Below are 23,080 nucleotides of genomic sequence, written 5' to 3' on the forward strand. Positions count from 1 at the left end.
ATGAGCAAAAATGTTATAAAGGCTTATTTTTCATGCTAATGAGCAACTCTGATGAGTGCATCAGTATAAGAAATGTTGCCAATTTGGCATCTAATACAGTGATTCTAAATTTTCTTTTATTGAGCAATGTCAAAAATTTTGTTGCTTTTTTAAAGAGTCCCCATTGAATCCATTTTGCTGCAGTTGTTACTTTTTTGGAATCTTTGTTTTGATATGAATGTTTAAATGCCAAGCAGTCATTTTTCATAGATTATTCAATTTATATGAAATCTATGAATACTTACCCTCCTTAATATCAAACTGGCATGATCATCAGAGAAGAAGAAGATATTCATGCAAGTATTAAAATGATTTCTCATTTTTGAAGGTGGAATATGAAATAAAATATTTTATTTTTTATCATTTTTTACTAACATTCCTCATGATAAAAACCCAAATATACAGGCAGCATATGAAACTGAAATTTCTCTTGCCACCACCCAGTTTTAACAGTACACATATATATGTTCCTTGTAATTTAGACTTTGTAAAATCAATCAATTTCTGCTTAGAGAAAAATGTATCCAAAGAGAACATCAATCCACATCCATTTAGGAATTTTCCCCCTTATAAGCCTAGAGATCAATCATTAAAGTCAAACTCAAATATTCATGAAAGGCTTATCAAATTAAAAACTGAAAACTTGGTGTATTCACAGAAAAGAATATGTTGGATTTGGTTTGTGCCTTAAATGCACGTTTAAACTGCATTTTTGCCCTTAAAAATAAATATGAAATGTACTGTCTTTTCAGTTAAGAAAAATAAACAGAATAGTAGATATGATTTTCATATTTAAGGAGTTATATCCTCGTGTCACATTGTGAATCATTTACTTGGGAAATAGTAAAAATGTATTGAAATACTTAGTCATAGCCTTTCAATTTTCAAAATGAATTCTAATCACATACTCTTTCAGTGGCATTCATTCCATCTACACCTTCATGTCCTTCTTTTTGTTAAGTGATACGACTAACTGAACACCAATATTGTAGCTGAAATCTAAGAAGAAAAGCTGTTTGGAAAAAAACAACTAACTCAAATGTCATGAGGTGGGGAAAATCAATCAGTTCATAGTTATCTGAAGAGGTGAACCCTAAGCTAAGGCACACTAAGACTCTTTAGGCAAACATCTCAATCAGCAGGTTAACAGTTAATTTCTTGACCGATGTTGAAACCTCAGCATGTCAGTCTTGGTATCTGTGCTTTCTTCCATGAGACTCAACTAGTTTATCATCAAGCTATTGCTGTACCAGAATCAGCCATTCTTTTAAAATATCAACATGTTCCTTTTCCTTGGGGAAGCACAAGTCTATGAAAGTAGTCTAAAAATCCTGAAATTTTTTGACCATTACTTTAGATGAGTACCTAAAAGAAACAATTGGTTAGGTAGGTTTTTAAGCAATTTTTTTTTTTTTGCAGTAGAGGCAAATTTTGGACTCTTCAATGACTTTATGCCTGAAATGTCTCTTTTAGGCAACGTCATAAAAAATATGCTTTAGAATGATGTCTGAGCTTCCACCATAGTAGATCTCTCTTGTTCATTTATGTTCTTTATACTTTATACTTCAAAATTGTCCAAAATTGACACAGGATCAATGAGATTATTGGTCATAATTCCCTATAGCCTGTTAGGATTTTAATAGGTGATGAAAATATATCCTTTTTTTTTCTAATTAAATTCTGAAGCAGATCAAAGATAAGCAGAAGTTAGGCAGATGGAGAGTAAAATGTTAGTGAAATTTTTTCTTGATTGAGCCGTGTAGAACATAGTTTAGGTATACAGCAAAAATGGGCTTACTAACGCAAAACAATAGTTACAGATTTCCCCACCGAGTTACAAGCAGCTCCAGCCAGTTGAAAGCCCTTCTCCAAAGAGTAGGGCCCTTTACCTGCTAAATTTAATGCAAGTTCAAGAGCAACCCAGAGCACATGGCCTCTGCAGACAAATATCCCACAAGGGAGGATCTGAGCCACATTTGCTGTGAAACTTGTATTGTCTTTCCAATGAGGTTAAGTCAGTACCTAAAAGACCAGAGAGGGTCCAGGAGTCTTTAATAGATCACCCTCTACTTGAAAGTAATTGTGAAAAATGAAACATATTTTTTCTTCTCAAAATAGNACCTGCTAAATTTAATGCAAGTTCAAGAGCAACCCAGAGCACATGGCCTCTGCAGACAAATATCCCACAAGGGAGGATCTGAGCCACATTTGCTGTGAAACTTGTATTGTCTTTCCAATGAGGTTAAGTCAGTACCTAAAAGACCAGAGAGGGTCCAGGAGTCTTTAATAGATCACCCTCTACTGGAAAGTAATTGTGAAAAATGAAACATATTTTTTCTCCTCAAAATCCCACAGCTTTTTGTGTTTTAAGCTACTGTGCTCAGCCATTAATACTATGATCAAAGAGGATGATTCATTCTACCGGGGCAGAAAGGAAGGACCCTAAAACAAGGATTGCTCCTTTTTAAATGTTCTTGGAAAACATATGGGCCAGAAATGGGTTATAATAAGGTGTTAATGAAGTTACCTGCAAGGTCATTCTGTATCTAAGGCTGAAATTTTATTCCTTCTTTTACCTCCCAGTCTAATTTTTTCTAGCCACATTTTTCAGTATTGCTTGTTAGAATCCTTTCAATGAGATCAAATGACTTTACAAAAACTCCAATACAATGCATCAAAAAATGTTATCCCACATTTGAATTTACCTCAGATTATCAAATTCGCATGGAGAAGTTAAAGTCACAAATTTTATTCTCTTGAGAATTAAAGCCTAAATGAGTTTAAGTCCAAAGACAAATTCTTTTTCTATATTGATTTGAAAATTTTTTTAAAAGTCCAAAATGTAACCTACCAAATTTATTAATAAATTATTTGATTTTTAGAAAGATTACCAATGCTTAAGTAGACTTTTTTTTTTCTTTTTGTGCAGCTACTGCCTAAACTATTTGTAACTGATATGAATGTGGATCATTTAAGAGCTTCAGGAATAGTGTTAGTCCAATGGTAAGGCTTTAATATACTCTCTATTTAAGAACATGTACTGATAAAAGGACACAAGATTATTATGACACTGACATTACATGCACTGAATTTAGAAAACAAGCCAATCTCCAGAGCAGTTGTGTTACCAAGATTGTTATCCTATATTTTATTACCGAGATCCAATGCTTCGTGATTTTAGCTTTGTTAAACCATGCTGTCAGTCGAAGCTGCTTAACAAAAATCCATCTTTATGATATTTGTGTGTGTGTGTGTGTGTGTGTGTGTGTGTGTAGGTGAAAGCTAGCATTCAGAAAGCACATTGGAGCCATTTCTGCCTTCTTTTAAAATTCATTAATTCAATATGGAGACAGTTCCAGTCACTGGGACTTAAGGGAGTATATTTCATTTGTTTTTCTGTATATTCAAAATTCTTAACTTGCATTTTCCACTTGAACCCTGTTTTTTCTGGCACTCGAGTCTTGTATAATCTCATTCTTTGTTTTACCGTAAGAATTATTCTCAGGGGTTTCTTGAACTGAATGCTTCTATTGATGCATTTGAAGCTTATACCCCAGAGTCATAAGGAAAACCCAAATCCCTGCCATATGCTCCTCAAAACAGTTTAATTTGGGTCTTTAAACTCCAAAGCCATGGTCATAGATTATTTAGTCAATACAAAACCCAACTAATTACTTAATCAAGTCATGTCATAAGGGGTGAATAAGCCCATGAATAAGCCACAGAAATTCAATATCATTGTACACAGTATTCACTCTTATCCCTAAATGCAGTACACAATATGTCAAGACCACCTAAGTAATTTGAATCTAGAAGCTCACCAGTGCTCTGTAGCTCAGGCAGAAGTTGAATGTCATGGTGTTTGATATCCCATCCTGCAGATATGGCTAATACTAGAGGAAAGCAGTAGATTTTTTTTTTTTTGCCAGTGTGTATGAAAAACTTTCTAATCCAAACTCACCTTGTGGTTTAGGCTAGGCTTGTTCAAGTTCAACCCACAATAACAGTCTGCATTGTAAGGATCCAAGCCTGTGTTTTGACCGTTTTATCCTAATGCGGACTGCTCTTTAGAAAATGAAGACTAGCCCATATGAGAAGAGCCATAAAATGTACGGAGCTGCCCAAATCAAAATCCCATGTGGTCTACTTGCTTAAAGTCTAACATTTAAGCGGTTAAAGGCAACCGGGTGACTGAGATAGTCACATGACACAATACAGGTCACTATCAAATTTCCAGGCAAAACAATTGAATGCTCCTCTAACTATAATAACGAAACCCCATTGCCTTGCTTAGTTCAGTGCCACCAACACTTAGTTCCTTCCCTGGCAGCACCAGAGCCTCAATCATGCCAAATCATTTGGACCCATGAGTTCTCCTTTAAGTCTCAAAGTTCCTTGATCAATACACAAGTTACTAACACTTCACCTCTGATTTGAACTTATCTTCCCCAAACTGCAGGCTTCTCCAGCTGAAAGTCTTTCTCTAGGAAACCTAAAGCACTGAAGAACATAGCAAAAGTGAGATCAAAATAGCACATTTAATACTGCCTGGGTATGAGGCAATTATGGACTTCTAATAGTGAACTGTAGAATTAGACAGACAACCCACCCAGACACGGCCGTGCTGAGAACCTCCAGGCATCTACCAATTAGGCAGAGCCTTGACTTCTAAGCCTCTTTTGGTTGGGAGCAAATCAGAGGACCTGCTCTCTGCAGGCAAGAAGCTTCACAGAATGGAGTAGCTGAGATACCCGGTTCTCTGTACCAAACTCAAAATAACACAACAATCATGTTACTTCCCTGAGGGAAGAGTGAGTGAGGAGTGAGGAGCAGAGAATAGATGCTCTTCTACATGGAAGAAAATATCAGTAATTGAGAAAAGTGGCTCCTCTAATAAAACTCATGGAAATATGTCACAGGTCAGATCTTTAAATTGGGACTACAGTTCCCCACGATAGGAAAGTTCATTTTACACAGCCTAGACTTCACAGAGTTGCTTTAACTCAAAGAGAGCTCAATTCAGTTAAACAATAAAGCCCCACTTAACTCTCATGTTCACGTATTTTTTCTTACAACATTGTTTTGTTGAGAGCTGGTGATCCAAAGACGAGTAATGAATGATCTTTGATCTCTAGCTCATGACAAAGATGAAGAGGAAACACATGCAGTCAAAATAAAATGTGCTAAGACATGTAAGAAGCATGTGTAAAAGTCCATGGGAGCACCAAGACAGGCATGCAAGTGCAGGAGCAAGTGGTTATTACTTCACATTAAGAATGACTTGATAACTTTTATAAATAATATAATAATACAAGAGAGTATTAAATCATAAAAAGACTCTTCATTATTTTACAATGAATATTTTCTATTTAACACATAAATTTAGTTGATGCCATAATGTATGACCCATTGTTACTATCTTTACATTTAAGCCACATCTTCCAACCAAGGTGACAAAAAAATTAAATAAAAGAAGTATAAGATGGGGCACCTGGGTGGCTCAGTTGGTTAAGCGTCTGTCTTTGGCTGAGGTCATGATCTCAGAGTCCTGGGATCAAGCCTCACATGGGAGGCCTGCCCATCTGGGAGTCTGCTTCTCCCTCTCCTTCTGCCTCTTCCCCCTGCTCGTGCTACCTCTCTCTCTCTCTCTCTCAAATAAATAAATTAATAATATATATATATATAAAAAATGTAAGATGTTAGAATCCTAAATAACAAAAATAATAAAATAATAGAAACTTAGTACCATAGACAAAACCAAAAATATGATAATTTGATACGGACATTGTTGTATATTTTTATACATTTATAATTTTGAACTTTTATAATTTTAATAACTCTTTTGTTAATCTCATAAGACTGGAAAAAATAACAAAATAACCTTACCAATATGTTAAATGGAATTTACACCAGATAACCATCTTTTTCAATATAGTAAAATCAATTCTCATGTTTAATAACATGAAAATACCCATGAAGCCTTTACATAAAAGATACATACTAAAAAATGGAAATTTTTTCTGCTTGGGGAAAAGCTGATGTTACCTCAAGAAAAATTTCAAGAGACAAAAATGCTATTTGTGAATCCATGCTCCATATTTCTAGAAAGAATTTGACAGGATCTTTCTCTTTACATCAATTTTGACTTGTTTTTCTATTGTTAGGCTATCTTAGAGACATTGGAGAAATCAATATGGACATCTATCATCTAATAAATTTTTAAAGAACATTATTTAAAATAACAAGGGAGGGAAACATTGTGAAGAAAAGGTTACAAAAATGTAAATGAGNATTAGTTTAGTAGACTTGGCTCAAAATATCAAATTTGGAGAACGAAGAATTAGGGGTTAAGACCACTGAAACAAGAGATAAACTAGAAAGAAGGTGCAGAAAGGCAAGAGCACCAAGGAATTATGAAACTTAAAATCCAAGTGAAGGAGACAGGAAGCTCCATGGCTGTGAAGTTGGAAGAAAACCCAGAGGCTGTGGCATCACAAAGTAAAATGGAAGATTTATGAAGAGAGATACCGTGGCTTAAAGCCAGATTAATTGATAAAACAGAAAAAATACATCACAATGACCAAAGGAAGTGGATCGACCAGAAAACAAAATAAAACAATAGATCTGATAAAATTCTCTAATCATTTGCACTGCTGGGTTTGGAATAACTCCATATTGTTATTAAATCTGATTTCTACAGAACACTATGCAGAGAGAAGTGAATGTACAAATTCTCCAAATATCTCTATAACAAATCCTTATTTCAAAAGAATGTAATACTTAAGGTTAAAGAATCACTAGAAGAAATAAGACTAAAAGCAAAAGAAAGAAAAAAAATCTACAATAAAGGAAAACTTGAGAGGAAAATTTATTCGTGTTAACTCTAAAATATAGCAGTCATTAAGATACCCATTTAAAAAATTAATGTGCTTGAGACTGTGTAGAAAAAGCAAGAGGGACTTAATTCCTGCAAAGCCACTGGTCTGAGGCAAGGGTGAAAAGTTTCCATATGCTTAGAGTCAAATATCTCCTTCTGAGAAAGAGAGCAAAGGCAAGATGACAGCCTTCAGGGAGTAATGATTGTCTGGGCAAAATTAGAAGTAACAATTTAAAGCCTGTTTGCACAAGTATTCTAGAGCCCTAGAATAACGCTGACCATGAAGAAAGGCATCCTGTGATTGTCTTCTGTCCACTAAGAAAATGACCATGGGACTGAAAGACTACAAGACCCTCACCCTCTGGAAAAGTGCCTTTGTAAACCTTACAGGCTACCCCTTCTGGTAGTACCCACTCTTTTTTGTGGTCTCCCTTGTATACAAGCTATCTATAATAAACTCTGCCTGTTTTGTTTCGAGTTTATTGTTCATTTCTATGACATTGAGACTCAAGAAGCTGGTCTTGGGGGGCCAGTAATATGGCGAACCATCTTCCCAACTACCATTTAACTGGAGAAAATAAGAAAAAGCAATCGTTTAAAGTTTCTAGAATTTTAAAGTCTCTGGAAAAAAGCATGTAGCAAACTGAGAAATATTGATTCAAGAAAATCTACTAAATCTCAGTGAAAAGTGGGATTTTGTGGCATTTGAACCACAATCTTGGATTGGTGAGTGTTATCTTTTGGTGGGATTTTCCATTAGAGTCTCGTTTAGGAAACCAGGAATGCATTCCAATTGGCTTTTCAGTACATTTGACAGTCTTTGATTGTGTCTTTCTCCTCTCCTGAATAACTGGGGACTTTCCAGGCTGGTCAAGGTAGCATGGCCTTCCTGTTTCAAAGGGAAGAATGTCTGGTGCATGGCTTTCAAATCTGAGTCTTGTGTAACAATTTCTCAGTTCCAACTCTGGTTATTTTCTCAACTGGATTTGAGAGGTTGACCATTCTTTGGGTTCCTGTGGTATCTCTAGATCATCATTTCTGGGTCAGCTAAGTGGATCAAGTTCAGGAATACTGGGCTTTGGTGCTGGTTTTCTACAAGTGGCTTTTGCTCATGTGGGAAATTTGAGTAACCAAATAGAGCTCATCTCCTCATCGATGAAATGAGTAGTTAGATGAACTTATCTCTGTTCAAATTGATGCATTTAAAATTCAAAGAATCTATCACTTGACAAACTCAATGGAAGTTTGGACCCATTTCCATGGTAACTTTATTGTGCAAAATTAATTTATTAAAGATACTGCTAAATCTAAAACTGAGCTTTTACTGCAATATTTTCAAGCAGATTTAATTTGAGCATTCTAGGTTATGTAGCTAACTAATCTTTCCTCCGAAATTTTCCACTCTGTTCAATGATTCAACATATTTTAACTCTAACTTCATTTGCTAACTGGTAACAAATCATCTTAATTAGCATGTAAGTCAAGATGGTTGTATTCTTTTTATTATTTTTGTTTATTGCTTTGCTTTGAAACTCTGACATCTTCTATATGCTTTCTTATTTTCACTCATTACGTACTTCTAACATGAGCAAAAATGTTATAAAGGCTTATTTTTCATGCTAATGATCAACTCTGATGAGTGCATCAGTATAAGAAATGTTGCCAATTTGGCATCTAATACAGTGATTCTAAATTTTCTTTTATTGAGCAATGTCAAAAATTTTGTTGCTTTTTTAAAGAGTCCCCATTGAATCCATTTTGCTGCAGTTGTTACTTTTTTGGAATCTTTGTTTTGATATGAATGTTTAAATGCCAAGCAGTCATTTTTCATAGATTATTCAATTTATATGAAATCTATGAATACTTACCCTCCTTAATATCAAACTGGCATGATCATCAGAGATGAAGAAGATATTCATGCAAGTATTAAAATGATTTCTCATTTTTGAAGGTGGAATATGAAATAAAATATTTTATTTTTTATCATTTTTTACTACATTCCTCATGATAAAAACCCAAATATACAGGCAGCATATGAAACTGAAATTTCTCTTGCCACCACCCAGTTTTAACAGTACACATATATATGTTCCTTGTAATTTAGACTTTGTAAAATCAATCAATTTCTGCTTAGAGAAAAATGTATCCAAAGAGAACATCAATCCACATCCATTTAGGAATTTTCCCCCTTATAAGCCTAGAGATCAATCATTAAAGTCAAACTCAAATATTCATGAAAGGCTTATCAAATTAAAAACTGAAAACTTGGTGTATTCACAGAAAAGAATATGTTGGATTTGGTTTGTGCCTTAAATGCACGTTTAAACTGCATTTTTGCCCTTAAAAATAAATATGAAATGTACTGTCTTTTCAGTTAAGAAAAATAAACAGAATAGTAGATATGATTTTCATATTTAAGGAGTTATATCCTCGCGTCACATTGTGAATCATTTACTTGGGAAATAGTAAAAATGTATTGAAATACTTAGTCATAGCCTTTCAATTTTCAAAATGAATTCTAATCACATACTCTTTCAGTGGCATTCATTCCATCTACACCTTCATGTCCTTCTTTTTGTTAAGTGATACGACTAACTGAACACCAATATTGTAGCTGAAATCTAAGAAGAAAAGCTGTTTGGAAAAAAACAACTAACTCAAATGTCATGAGGTGGGGAAAATCAATCAGTTCATAGTTATCTGAAGAGGTGAACCCTAAGCTAAGGCACACTAAGACTCTTTAGGCAAACATCTCAATCAGCAGGTTAACAGTTAATTTCTTGACCGATGTTGAAACCTCAGCATGTCAGTCTTGGTATCTGTGCTTTCTTCCATGAGACTCAACTAGTTTATCATCAAGCTATTGCTGTACCAGAATCAGCCATTCTTTTAAAATATCAACATGTTCCTTTTCCTTGGGGAAGCACAAGTCTATGAAAGTAGTCTAAAAATCCTGAAATTTTTTGACCATTACTTTAGATGAGTACCTAAAAGAAACAATTGGTTAGGTAGGTTTTTAAGCAATTTTTTTTTTTTTGCAGTAGAGGCAAATTTTGGACTCTTCAATGACTTTATGCCTGAAATGTCTCTTTTAGGCAACGTCATAAAAAATATGCTTTAGAATGATGTCTGAGCTTCCACCATAGTAGATCTCTCTTGTTCATTTATGTTCTTTATACTTTATACTTCAAAATTGTCCAAAATTGACACAGGATCAATGAGATTATTGGTCATAATTCCCTATAGCCTGTTAGGATTTTAATAGGTGATGAAAATATATCCTTTTTTTTTCTAATTAAATTCTGAAGCAGATCAAAGATAAGCAGAAGTTAGGCAGATGGAGAGTAAAATGTTAGTGAAATTTTTTCTTGATTGAGCCGTGTAGAACATAGTTTAGGTATACAGCAAAAATGGGCTTACTAACGCAAAACAATAGTTACAGACTTCCCCACCCAAACAGTTAAAAGCAGCTCCAGCCAGTTGAAAGCCCTTCTCCAAAGAGTAGGGCCCTTTACCTGCTAAATTTAATGCAAGTTCAAGAGCAACCCAGAGCACATGGTCTCTGCAGACAAATATCCCACAAGGGAGGATCTGAGCCATATTTGCTGTGAAACTTGTATTGTCTTTCCAATGAGGTTAAGTCAGTACCTAAAAGACCAGAGAGGGTCCAGGAGTCTTTAATAGATCACCCTCTACTGGAAAGTAATTGTGAAAAATGAAACATATTTTTTCTCCTCAAAATCCCACAGCTTTTTGTGTTTTAAGCTACTGTGCTCAGCCATTAATACTATGATCAAAGAGGATGATTCATTCTACCGGGGCAGAAAGGAAGGACCCTAAAACAAGGATTGCTCCTTTTTAAATGTTCTTGGAAAACATATGGGCCAGAAATGGGTTATAATAAGGTGTTAATGAAGTTACCTGCAAGGTCATTCTGTATCTAAGGCTGAAATTTTATTCCTTCTTTTACCTCCCAGTCTAATTTTTTCTAGCCACATTTTTCAGTATTGCTTGTTAGAATCCTTTCAATGAGATCAAATGACTTTACAAAAACTCCAATACAATGCATCAAAAAATGTTATCCCACATTTGAATTTACCTCAGATTATCAAATTCGCATGGAGAAGTTAAAGTCACAAATTATATTCTCTTGAGAATTAAAGCCTAAATGAGTTTAAGTCCAAAGACAAATTCTTTTTCTATATTGATTTGAAAAATTTTTTAAAAGTCCAAAATGTAACCTACCAAATTTATTAATAAATTATTTGATTTTTAGAAAGATTACCAATGCTTAAGTAGACTTTTTTTTTTCTTTTTGTGCAGCTACTGCCTAAACTATTTGTAACTGATATGAATGTGGATCATTTAAGAGCTTCAGGAATAGTGTTAGTCCAATGGTAAGGCTTTAATATACTCTCTATTTAAGAACATGTACTGATAAAAGGACACAAGATTATTATGACACTGACATTACATGCACTGAATTTAGAAAACAAGCCAATCTCCAGAGCAGTTGTGTTACCAAGATTGTTATCCTATATTTTATTACCGAGATCCAATGCTTCGTGATTTTAGCTTTGTTAAACCATGCTGTCAGTCGAAGCTGCTTAACCAAAATCCATCTTTATGATATTTGTGTGTGTGTGTGTGTGTGTGTGTGTGTGTAGGTGAAAGCTAGCGTTCAGAAAGCACATTGGAGCCATTTCTGCCTTCTTTTAAAATTCATTAATTCAATATGGAGACAGTTCCAGTCACTGGGACTTAAGGGAGTATATTTCATTTGTTTTTCTGTATATTCAAAATTCTTAACTTGCATTTTCCACTTGAACCCTGTTTTTTCTGGCACTCGAGTCTTGTATAATCTCATTCTTTGTTTTACCGTAAGAATTATTCTCAGGGGTTTCTTGAACTGAATGCTTCTATTGATGCATTTGAAGCTTATACCCCAGAGTCATAAGGAAAACCCAAATCCCTGCCATATGCTCTTCAAAACAGTTTAATTTGGGTCTTTAAACTCCAAAGCCATGGTCATAGATTATTTAGTCAATACAAAACCCAACTAATTACTTAATCAAGTCATGTCATAAGGGGTGAATAAGCCCATGAATAAGCCACAGAAATTCAATATCATCGTACACAGTATTCACTCTTATCCCTAAATGCAGTACACAATATGTCAAGACCACCTAAGTAATTTGAATCTAGAAGCTCACCAGTGCTCTGTAGCTCAGGCAGAAGTTGAATGTCGTGGTGTTTGATATCCCATCCTGCAGATATGGCTAATACTAGAGGAAAGCAGTAGATTTTTTTTTTTTTTGCCAGTGTGTATGAAAAACTTTCTAATCCAAACTCACCTTGTGGTTTAGGCTAGGCTTGTTCAAGTTCAATCCACAATAACAGTCTGCATTGTAAGGATCCAAGCCTGTGTTTTGACCGTTTTATCCTAATGCGGACTGCTCTTTAGAAAATGAAGACTAGCCCATATGAGAAGAGCCATAAAATGTACGGAGCTGCCCAAATCAAAATCCCATGTGGTCTACTTGCTTAAAGTCTAACATTTAAGCGGTTAAAGGCAACCGGGTGACTGAGATAGTCACATGACACAATACAGGTCACTATCAAATTTCCAGGCAAAACAATTGAATGCTCCTCTAACTATAATAACGAAACCCCATTGCCTTGCTTAGTTCAGTGCCACCAACACTTAGTTCCTTCCCTGGCAGCACCAGAGCCTCAATCATGCCAAATCATTTGGACCCATGAGTTCTCCTTTAAGTCTCAAAGTTCCTTGATCAATACACAAGTTACTAACACTTCACCTCTGATTTGAACTTATCTTCCCCAAACTGCAGGCTTCTCCAGCTGAAAGTCTTTCTCTAGGAAACCTAAAGCACTGAAGAACATAGCAAAAGTGAGATCAAAATAGCACATTTAATACTGCCTGGGTATGAGGCAATTATGGACTTCTAATAGTGAACTGTAGAATTAGACAGACAACCCACCCAGACACGGCCGTGCTGAGAACCTCCAGGCATCTACCAATTAGGCAGAGCCTTGACTTCTAAGCCTCTTTTGGTTGGGAGCAAATCAGAGGACCTGCTCTCTGCAGGCAAGAAGCTTCACAGAATGGAGTAGCTGAGATACCCGGTTCTCTGTACCAAACTCAAAATAACACAACAATCATGTTACTTCCCTGAGGGAAGAGTGAGTGAGGAGTGAGGAGCAGAGAATAGATGCTCTTCTACATGGAAGAAAATATCAGTAATTGAGAAAAGTGGCTCCTCTAATAAAACTCATGGAAATATGTCACAGGTCAGATCTTTAAATTGGGACTACAGTTCCCCACGATAGGAAAGTTCATTTTACACAGCCTAGACTTCACAGAGTTGCTTTAACTCAAAGAGAGCTCAATTCAGTTAAACAATAAAGCCCCACTTAACTTTCATGTTCACGTATTTTTTCTTACAACATTGTTTTGTTGAGAGCTGGTGATCCAAAGACGAGTAATGAATGATCTTTGATCTCTAGCTCATGACAAAGATGAAGAGGAAACACATGCAGTCAAAATAAAATGTGCTAAGACATGTAAGAAGCATGTATAAAAGTCCATGGGAGCACCAAGACAGGCATGCAAGTGCAGGAGCAAGTGGTTATTACTTCACATTAAGAATGACTTGATAACTTTTAGAAATAATATAATAATACAAGAGAGTATTAAATCATAAAAAGACTCTTCATTACTTTACAATGAATATTTTCTATTTAACACATAAATTTAGTTGATGCCATAATGTATGACCCATTGTCACTATCTTTACATTTAAGCCACATCTTCCAACCAAGGTGACAAAAAAATTAAATAAAAGAAGTATAAGATGGGGCACCTGGGTGGCTCAGTTGGTTAAGCGTCTGTCTTTGGCTGAGGTCATGATCTCAGAGTCCTGGGATCAAGCCTCACATGGGAGGCTGCCCATCTGGGAGTCTGCTTCTCCCTCTCCTTCTGCCTCTTCCCCCTGCTCGTGATACCTCTCTCTCTCTCTCAAATAAATAAATAATATATATATGTGTATATATATATACACATATATATATAAAAGAAATGTAAGATGTTAGCATCCTAAATAACAAAAATAATAAAATAATAGAAACAGTACCATAGACAAAACCAAAAATATGATAATTTGATATGGACATTGTTGTTGTATATTTTTATACATTTATAATTTTGAACTTTTAGAATTTTAATAAATCTTTTGTTAATCTCATAAGGCTGGAGAAAATAACAAAATAACCTTACCAATATGTTAAATGGAATTTACACCAGATAACCATCTTTTTCAGCATAGTAAAATCAATTCTCATGTTTAATAACATGAAAATGCCCATGAAGCCTTTACATAAAAGGTACATACTAAGAAATGGAAATGTTTTCTGCTTGGGGAAAAGCTGATGTTACCTCAAGAAAAATTTCAGGAGACAAAAATGCTATTTGTGAATCCATGCTCCACATTTCTAGAAAGAATTTGACAGGATCTTTCTCTTTACATCAATTTTGACTTGTTTTTCTATGGTTAGGCTATCTTAGAGACATTGGAGAAATCAATATGGACATCTATCATCTAATAAATTTTTACTGAACATTATTTAAAACAACAAGGGAGGGAAACATTGTGAAGAAAAGGATACAAAAAATGTAAATGACAACTTCCTTGCTCTTAAGATGCTTTGACCACATAATATCATTGGAAGAAGAACTATACTTAATTGGCAGAAGAAATAGCCCAAGGGTTGCAAAATCACATGTCTCTGTGATGGAGGCAGGTTACATAAAAGCAGCAGGATGTCACACACCAGGAATAGTATAAAATGTAATAAATTGAGAGTGTGTGCCCATCCTAAATTATTAACTTTTATCTTTTAATGTTGCATTAGCTGAACAAACACAACTGCAGACCTCTTCCAGGGTGTATCTCTGGAGACTATAGCTATCTTCACTAATGATTAGACATGGCAACACATATTCCACAGACAACTAGAGTAGATTTGCCAGGCTTCTGGTTGCATGAGAGATTTAAAAGACTCTGATAAAGAGCCAATCATAAGGAAAGCAATGGCCTAATAAAAATGCCCAAGCTGTAGTCAAAACCAGACACATCCAGAAACTGATGTACTGATGGGTCTCACGTAGAGCTGACCCTTCTCCAGCCTCAAACTTGCCTACATGCCTCATCCCATGCTCAAATCAACTAACCAGTGGAGCTTAATTTGTGTATCAATCTAAATCCTGATTGCAAGAAACTGGGAAATATACACATGGTGACTGACCATTGAACCTACTGTAACCAGACCTACTCTATCTATAGCAAAATATTTAATATTTTACTTAACAATCACATTGATATGCAATAAAAATACTTGTGTATGGTTATAATACTTAGTATGTGGTTTCTTTTCCAGACTCCCTTCAGAACAAAGAGAAGATTTAAGAGAAATTACTCCAATGTGTTTTGCATTAGTGGAAAATAAGTGTTTTATCACCTCCATTCCACTCAGAATAAAATACATAAACAAAACATCCAATCATGACCTATAATATATTGTGCAGCATCTTAGCCATGGTAAAAATATAAATTATATCATTAATGTACAGTTTCTATGCTGATAGAGCTAATACTATAGACTCTATACCGATTTTTTTTTATATTTGAACAGAATATGTTCTGTTCTTTGATTCTTGTTTTGCAATGGTCTCTTGGAACAGACTGTAGACCTTACACCCAAATTCTGTAAAAATAAAAGATTGTTTCTTAGAAGTTTAATGGCAAAACTAAAATAAAATTAAATATGCTCACAGTTTCAAGTAGATCAAAAAGAGTATAGTTTGTTTCTTTTTTGTTTTTCTTGTTTACTTGTTTTTGTTTTGTTTTTCATTTTTTTATTATGTAGTTAGCCAAGATATAGTACAATTTGTTTCTTAGCAAATTGGTAACTCCTTCCTAACAGCATTAGTTTCCTATTACTGATATAACAAATTACCAAAACCTTAGGTCTTAAAACAACAGATTTATTCTCTTATAGTTATAGAGGTCAGAAGTCTAAAGTCAAGGTGTCACCAGGGTTGAATGTCTTCTGGAGGCTCAAAGAGAGACTGCGTTTCTTTGCTTTTTTCAACTTCCAGCAGCTGCCTGATTTCCTTCGTCCATGGTCCTGTCCTCCACCTTCAAAGCACAATCCTGTGGCTTCATCTTAACTTCTTTCTCTGATTCTGATCTTCTTGCATCCTTCCTGTAAGTACTATTGAGATTATTTTGTGTCCACCCAGATAATTCAAGGGCATCTCTCCATCTCCATATCCCTAACTGAATCATATCTGTGAACNATCCCTAACTGAATCCTATCTGTGAACTCCCCTTTACCATATGAGGTAACGTATTTCTAGGTTCTGAGGATTAGGACGTGGACATCTTTGGAGGGTCACTATTCAGTCTACCACAATAATGCCGTAGACGGCTACCTTCTTCACTGTTTTATTCTAGGAACTTGCAAAGTGGATGGCAAATTGCCAATGTTCACTAAGTATTTCCTGAGTGAATGAAGTAAGCCATACTCTTGAGGTATGATGGTTAGCATCATCACATATAATGGGAGCCAAGCAGAGGAAAGAATTGGGCTAATATGAATCTTTCATTGTGAGGGGCACCTAGGTGGCCCAGTTGGTTAAGTGTCCAACTTTTGGTTTTGGCTCAGGTCATGATCTCATGGGTAATGGGATCAAGCCTCAGGTCTTCAGGGTCCCTGCTCAGCGGGGAGTCTGCTTGAAAGATTCTCTCCCTCTGCCCCTCCCTTCATGCATTCTCTCTCTCTCTTTCTCTCAAATAAATAAATAAATATATCTTACTTCTTCACAGTGGGATTTCAGGACACATTTTATGCAGCTAGCCTCAGGACTATGAAAAATAATAATAAACATACTGAAACAGTGCAGCTGAAAGTAGTACTAGGACCAAGGAGATTTTTCCTTTCCTTTCTTTGTTGGAATTTATTATTTCTTGATTATAGAAGCCTGTACTTATAGGAACATCAGAAAATAGAATCACTCTGCTCAACCTCTCAAAAAAATACCCTCCATAATAATTTCTTTTCTTCTTCACTTTTCAATATTAACCTAAATCATGTTTATTTAAAATCACAAATAGTAGATGAATGTTTAAAGTAAAAATAGTAAAGCCTTGAATTTTCCTTTTGTNAAAAATACCCTCCATAATAATTTCTTTTCTTCTTCACTTTTCAATATTAACCTAAATCATGTTTATTTAAAAATCACAAATAGTAGATAAATGTTTAAAGTAAAAATAGTAAAGCCTTGAATTTTCCTTTTGTTTCCATCTTGGTCCCCAGAGGAAAAAAAAAACCTTTTTATTATTCAGTTAATATTCTATAAAATGGTTTCTATCTATATATGCAGAGGATTTTGTCTTTTTTTTTTATAACAACAAAAGGATTATACAATGCATTTTATTTATTTATTTATTTATTTATTTATTTATTTATTTATTTAATTTTAGGGAAGGTAGGGGCAGAAGGAGAGAGAGAATCTTAAGCAGACTCCAATGCATTCTAAAGACTGGATTTTACAATAATCAATTGGTCCTTAATATAGACCCCCTCCAGTACAGCTAGAACAACTTCATTCTACTTCACAGACATCTATAATTGCATGATAAGAATTGAGTGTGATATACCTTTTATAATGATTTTGTTTATCTCTATCTATGGGTATAAAACACTAAAATGAGATATTTTACAATGCATTTTAATTTATGCTTTTTAAATTACCAATAAGTTTGATCTTTATGTGTGTATATTCACTTTCAGAATAAAATGATTAAGTATAGATATTAAACATCAATGCTAATACTTGATAAGGATGGGATCCTATAGGAAATATAATTTTCTGAAAGAGAAAAGAGTTTCATTGGCCTGTGGAGATGAAAATTGATAGTGGATATGTTGATCAAACTGTTTCTGTACTTTGTCACCTGTTAAGGAGGAATCAGGAAGATGGTTGTTAGCCAGGTCCTTTGCTTTCTCTTCTCAAAGAGAGAGAAAAGAGTCCTGGTGTTCTAAAATCCAACAGAAGACTTTTAGAGGGGAAAAAGAACACGATAAGCTTATGTTCTTCTTTCCACTAAGAAGGAAATAAGGTCTAGGAATCCCTAAGGTTGTGCCTTGGGTGGGCTAACCATATTACATTTGCATCCCGCTTTGTCTTTCAAATGAGAGGAGAAAGATTTAAATAGTTGATTAAGGCTTTGGGCAGAGCAACCTCTATGCTTCTCAACCCATGCAAATGTGTCATGCCTACTAGCATAAAGAAGCCTACTTTGGTCCCATTAATTTCTTACTCCCCTTCTGTCTTGACTTCAACTGCCTTACAGATTCAGGATGGGGCTGAAGTCAACTTGTCCCAAGGAGAACAGTACCGCTACACTCTTTCTGAATACACTGGGAAATGTCAAAGAGGCTAGAGATTTGAACCAGAGATTTGAAGAGATTTGAAGTTACAGGTCTGTTGGATACATACACCTACGTACTTAGTCCTATGGGGGTGAATGGTGCTAGATTTAAGAATGGCCCAAAATACTGAAAAATGTAGGATGGAACCATGGTACCATGTGGGAGGACAAAAAGAGAGATCTCTTGAGCCCTGAGCATATCCTAGACTGTGGGAAGTATCCCAGGGAAGAAGTGAATCATGGGGCTAGAAACCAAAAAGGGAAAAAAAAATGCTACCTTACCAGTCATCCCTGTCACCTAACCTCTGCTGAACATTCATCCCAGCATTTCCAGACTCCCATCTGGGAGGTTATAAGCAGCTGTGAGTTTAATCTTTAAATGCTTACTAAACAGCTGGGGAAAATGTGTACTGAGCAAATGTGTATTGAAGAAAACAAAGGAGGTTAAAACGACTTTGTGTTGTTCTGATTTTTTCTGTATATAAATGCCTGGAAATGGATGTATGTTATATGCTTGTAATTCCCCAACTCACAATACCTGAACAGAGCATCCCAATTGGGAAAATCTGCAGGTAGGAAAGTACATATGCTATTGGGATGAAAACCCTGCTGTTTGCCACCAGTGGGTATTAGGATATAGCACAGATACCTCTAACCTTTGAAGTCCCCTAATCAGAGAAAAACTGCTGTCTTTTTTACCCTTACCCTCTTACCACAAAAAAAAAAAAAAAAAGGGGGTATGTAAAGGGAAACAGCATACAGAGGAAAACAGCCTTCAGCTAGAGGTGCCTATTTGGAGTATTGGCCACGGCTACTAGCTACACCTCTTTTGAAACACTTGTTCCTGAGCTTTTGCGGGAATTATATGCTTGACTCATACAGGCTTGTGACTCTCCAGCATGAATATCCATTTTTGGGGTGGACTCTATGGCTGACAAGGTAAAAAGTAAAAAGAAAAAAAAAAAAGAAAAAGTGCTTTGCTTGCCAAATGGAGTTGGAATATTTAAGAATGTAACTCTTCTGTCCCACCAATTATCTTGTCTTTGCATGAGAAAGTGGCCCTGATGCTTTTGGGAGAAAATTTTATATCCCACTTCAGTGGCTGAAGCAAAACCAGAGCCACGGGCTATTCGGGGACCTTTAATTCAGAGGTTCCCCTGGAGTCATGGGTCTGTCTCAGAAATGTTTGGTTAAGCTGAAACTCTGTAATGTATGCAATAGCAGTTCCAGTCTTCAGAACTAGCTATGATTTGTACGTAGGAGTAGTTAACAGAAGCATCCAAGTATTTAAGAAAATATCTCAGATGCATACTCTATGGGCTGTTTTATCTTTATAGGAGTTATTTTATTAGAAAGGGTGATATTAAATTTGTAGGTTTAGCTAACGTGATAAATGACAGTACCTCTGCCCTTGAAGGCATTCAGGTGAGCCTCAACTCTGGTTTGTTATGGATGATAGAATTGCTCTAGATTTGCTCCTTGTAGGCCAAGGTGAAGTCTATGCCAATTATTAAAATATCCTGCTGTATTTGAATTAATGTCTTGAGCCAGGGAGACAGGTCAGGCCACCTGGCCTTCTAAGGTAAATTCTAAAAGTTAATGGAATTTGTTTGGCTGGCTGCATCTGACACCCCTACTGGGCATGGCTGAGATCAACATTTCCCAGGGGTCACACTACTATCTGAGTTCTGCTGCTAATAGCCTTGATAAGTGCTGTATGGACAATCTAAACATATTGGTCCTATCCATTGTTGGTAAGAGCAATCAGAGTGGCCAATGGAGTGGCATAGAAATGGAAAATCTGATATAAGCCACACCATGAGAAACAAAGGGCAAAACTTTAGAGACACTATCTTCACATTTCTTAATGGTCAGGGCTTTCTGTGTAAAAATTCCTAACAACTTGGGTTAAAGGATGTTTGAATAGTAAGCATGCCTTGCGAGTTGGAGACCTGTTGAGATTTACAGGTTTATCTTCCCCAAAGCCATTTATCTGCTTGTTTTGAAAAGTATTGGAAATATCTAGGGACCTTCCCTATTCTCCCAGGGAGGGTACCCTTGCAATAGTACGATAAGGACTTTTCTCTCTTTCTCAGGAGGGGAGGAGCTGCTTTGCAGCAATTCTTATATCAGCTCTGAAATCTGTAATTTCAGAGTTCTCTGCGATGGAGGCCCTCTATACATGTTGGGTCCATCTACTCTCAAAATGTCACTCCAAGGGAAAGAACAGGATCTGAAAAAAGGGGCATAGATTCTGCTGTAAGCAATAATAAACCTGATTTATGGTCCAAAAACTTCATGCTTGCTTTCAAGATAAATAAATATGGATGTTAAAACCTTTGACTCAGTTATTCTTCCTGTTCACTAAGTTATCTATTGATGAGAGGGTTTGGGAAACACCACCTAAAATTTCTGAGGTCTTAGAGCATACCTTAGATTGGATTTTTTTTTTTGCCCTAAGGCCTTAGGGCCTTAGAAATAGCTGCTAGCTAGAAAAGTTGGAAATGAGAAACAGTTTTATTTTTCAATCCAGTTATTGAAAATTTTCCTGACAATGAGTTAATTCTTTCTCTCATATTTCTTGTGCAGTACCTTATCACTCACCACTAAGAAAACCCAATTACCACTTCAACATTCTGCCCAAAATTCTTCTTAGTCAGATCCACAGGTTCATTGTGCAGATTTTCTATATTCCGAGTTACCAAAGGCAATGCTCCTATAATTGTTCCATCAATACATAGCATAAGACTCTCCTTCTCCAGTCTGCAATAATAATTAGCCCATTGTACTTCTAATGTTTTTTTCCACAATTCAGTCCTAAAACTAATGCTATAATTTTTGTAATTGAGGTTGAATATTTTCTTCACAGGCCTATGAGAAGCTTTCATTTCCTTTTCTTTTGAACTATTTATTATTAACATTTGACTTATTTTTCTATTAAGGTGTTCATCATTGTTTTTCTTATTGAGTTATGGTTGGTACATTTCTCTTTATATATATTTGCCTTATAAATGTTGTTCACAGATTCAGTAGCAACATCAACCAATAATGCTGGTCATTTCCTTAATGGGGAAAGTTGATATTTAAGCAATATTATTAACATCCGGAATTCTTATTATTTAACATATAAATAGATGCAGCAAAAAGTTACATCTTTAAAATTAAAAATTAAGAATATATCTAGCTGTACTCATAACAGAATTTAAAAAGTGAGCTTGTCATATTAGGAAGAATGTTTCTTTTTTTGTGTATAAAAACTGAATCACAAATCTTCTAGGTTAGAGCTTTAAAAAAGTGACTATCCTACTTACTTTTTGAAATAGTAAGTTCATTTAGCTACTATTTACATTTAATCATTCAGAGTTTTTCCATGCTTAATTGTAGTACATCAGCAAATATTTATTAAATTCCTTTAAAGCCCCAAGGAATATTCCATGACAGTGTTACTGAGATAATTGATATACAAAACCTTGCACATATTTAATGTGTACAATTTGATGAGTTTGGACATATATTCCTGATATAACCAAGAAAATCACCATATCCATTACTACCAAAAGTTTCCCTGTGCCTTTGTTTTTTGTCTTGTGTGGGTATGTGTGTGTGATAAGAACACATAACATGAGATCTACTCTCAGCAAATGTTGAAGTATACAATAGACTATTGCTAAATACAAGACACTATGTTGTAGAGCAGATCTCTAGAAATATTCGTCCAGTAAAACTGAAACTTTATACCCATTGAACAACTCCCCATTTCTCCCACTCCCATGCCTTGGCACCCATGATTGTATTTGGTTCTATGGAACTTTGAGAAATATGGATGTATGCTATATAGTACTAGTCTTAAGATATAAACTACCTAGCTTAAAACCAAACTAATACACGTGTAGAAATACACAAATAGATAAAATTGAAATGCCATTATGACAGATCATGTGAACACAGTCAATTAAAGGCATGGAGTCATTCTAAAAGAAGGATAAAGTTAGGTTTCAGATATTGCAATGAGTTGCAAAGCAAACAAGCTTGGAAATACCTCTAGTTAATAAAGACATATCAACTGTCCCAAAGGAATCTTTATTAGTCTTGTTGGAAAGCAAAACATGCTCTCATTTCTAATGTGATGAAAAAAATATATTAGTTTACTGACATTTTCCTGAAAGTTTCAATATAGTAATTAGCATTATTTCGCTTTTAGAATACATGCCATCATTATCTACAATATTTTAATTTTTTAAATGAAGAAAACCACAGAGACAATATGCACATGTAGATAAAAGTATGAGATGGATATTTCTTCTTACACTTATTTGCATATTGCATTCATTAAGACAAAGATCACTTATCATAAAAATAAAATAATCTTTCAGTATTCACATCTGATTATTTGTTCTTCCTTTCTTATAATTCATATGTGAAGTTCATTAAACACAAATAATAAACTTCTAATTCAATAGTTGCAACAAAAGAGGAGAAATTGAAAGCAATGTATAATTAAAAATCTTAGGAAAATAAGGAAGAGGCAATTTCCTTATATTAGTTATCTATTGCTACCTTACAAATATTTTCCCAAACTTCCAAGTATAAAACAACAAACATTCATTATTTCATGCAGTTTCTAAGGGTTAGGAATCTGAAAGAAGCG

Source organism: Ailuropoda melanoleuca, chromosome 5 (genome assembly GCF_002007445.2).
Source record: "Ailuropoda melanoleuca isolate Jingjing chromosome 5, ASM200744v2, whole genome shotgun sequence".
NCBI lineage: Eukaryota > Metazoa > Chordata > Mammalia > Carnivora > Ursidae > Ailuropoda > Ailuropoda melanoleuca.